The sequence below is a fragment of the Marmota monax genome, unplaced genomic scaffold (genome assembly GCF_021218885.2).
Source record: "Marmota monax isolate L192 unplaced genomic scaffold, Marmota_monax_Labrador192_F-V1.1 WCK01_AAM20220418_F8-fsc02114, whole genome shotgun sequence".
Taxonomy (NCBI): domain Eukaryota; kingdom Metazoa; phylum Chordata; class Mammalia; order Rodentia; family Sciuridae; genus Marmota; species Marmota monax.
In genome coordinates this window covers 17,993-20,237 of record NW_026692432.1, presented here as the reverse complement: position 1 = coordinate 20,237, position 2,245 = coordinate 17,993, and the positions used below count along the sequence as shown (strand labels likewise).

Sequence of the window (2,245 nt, the reverse complement as noted above, 5' to 3'; positions counted from 1 at the left end):
ATAAGGACAAACAATCCATGTCCACTAAATGACTTGACTACTGAGAGAAAACTCTTAGAGAGTTTGACAAAGACATTATTGAATAATTTTTTTAATAAATGCTCAAGACGTTATGTTCCTAGAAATGGGAAACTGTTAAGAGCCTCCATTCTGCATGTCTGTGATTTATACAAAGTACTTAGGTTTGATGGTGTTCTCAGGTAAGAATAACTTATACATGGAAAGTGTGTGGTGCTGCAGCAATGGTGTTGCTCGGAACCCTAACTGGTAGTGGCAATTGGTTTTCTGCTTTGGCGATCTGGGTGACTCTCCTCAAATGCCTTCTCATTACCACCTACCATTCTACAGATTTTGAAGTACACCACAACTGGCTTGCTATCACTCACACTTTGCCAATATCACATTGGTATTATGAGGCAACTTCAGAGTGGACCTTGGCTTACCCCACTTTTTTTGTGTGGTTTGAATACGTCCTGTCACTTGTTGCCAAGTATTTTGATCAAGTAATGCTTAATGTTCATATTATCAACTACTGCAGTTTCAGAACCTTAGTTTTCCAGAGATTTTCTGTCATATTTATAGATGCACTCTTTGTGTATGCTGTCTATGAGATTGAATTATATCACTACATCCAGCTATCTTTATTAATTAAGTTGCCCAGCCTGACTTCAGAGTTGCAGTTCTCCTGCCTCAGCCACTGGTATTACAGATATTCATTTCCAGTACAATGGATTCCTATTTGGATTAATGTTGCTCTCCATTGCATGGTTATTTCAGAAAAGGCATGTGGAAGGAGCATTTTTCTTTGCTGTTCTCTTACATTTCAAGCACATCTACTTATATGTAGCACCAGCTTACAGTATATACCTGCCACACTCTTACTGTTTTGCTGCAAATAAACAAGATGGGTCTGTCTGATGGAACAGTTTTAGCTTTGTCCATGTTATTTTTTCTGGGACTCATTGTTTTCCTAGTTTCTGTTCTTTCATTGGGTCCTTTCCTAGCATTAAACCAGCTGCCTCAAGTCTTTTCCCAACTCTTTTCTTTCTAGAGGGGCCTCTGCCATGCATACTCGTCTTCAAACATCTGGGCCTTATACAGTGCTTTGGAAAAAGTTCTGTCTGTCATTGGTTTGGAATTGAAACTTCTTGATCCCAACAAGATCCCTAAGGCCCCAATGGCAAGTGATTTTGTTCAGCAGTTCCAACATACAGTCCTTCCCTCAGTGACTCCCTTGGCAACACTCATCTGCAATCTGATTGCCATATTGCCCTCCATTTTCTGTCATTGGTTTAAATGCCAAGGACCCAGAGGCTTTCTCTGATGTTTAATTCTTTGTGCTTTGAGCTCCTTCATGTTTGAGTGGCATGTCCATGAAAAAGCCATACTCCTAGAAATTCTCCCAATGATCCTTTTGTCTGTGGAAAAAGCAGGAGATGCTTCAATTTTTCTGATTCTGACCACAACAGGACATTATTCCCTCTTCCCTCTGCTCTTCACTGCCCCAGAACTTCCCATTAAAATCTTACTCATGTAACTATTCACCATCCATAGTATTTCTTCACTGAAGATTCTATTCAGAAAAGAAAAACCTCTTTTTAATTGGATGGACATTTTCTACCTCCTCGGCTTGGGGATTCTGGAAGTCTGCTGTGAATTTGTATTCCCTTTTACCTCCTGGAAGCTGAAGTGCTCTTTTTTTTCCACTTTGTTACTGACTTCAGTGTATTGTGCAGTGGGCATCACATATGCTTGGTTCATACTGTATGTTTCATTGTTGACTGGTGCTCCTATCAGCAAGACAAAGGAGCAATGAATAGAGGAACTGCTTGGAAGTAGGCAAAGCAATTATTTCATGGGAAATTAATCAGAACTTGAAGAAAGTTTGCTTGTGGCATGAGCCATTCATTTTAGTAGATCTGTTTAGAGAATCATTCTTCCATCATTAGCCTTGTCGAGCCTAGCAACCTGATTGTTACCATGGTAAGAAGCCACTGCCCTCCATAAGCAGTGAAATTCATCTGAAAAAAAAATCTCATCTTCCTCTGTTAAAATTGTCTGAGATCATTCAGACTGCTATGTTTACTGAAAGCTAACCGAGTCTGATTAACAGCATAATTATTTGTAGACTACGTCAACCATTGTCAGGATATAAAGGATAATTTGACTCCTCTACTAAAGGAAACATAAACAAAATGACATTTTTTTATTTTTGCAAAAAAAAAGAATAACTTATACACTACAA

General features: G+C 38.9%; 1 pseudogene; it reads left to right on the top strand.

The window, feature by feature from the left end:
• Positions 1-200: 200 nt before the first annotated feature.
• LOC124091782 (probable dolichyl pyrophosphate Glc1Man9GlcNAc2 alpha-1,3-glucosyltransferase) lies at positions 201-1,973 on the top strand (annotated as a pseudogene).
• The last annotated feature ends 272 nt before the right edge of the window (positions 1,974-2,245 follow it).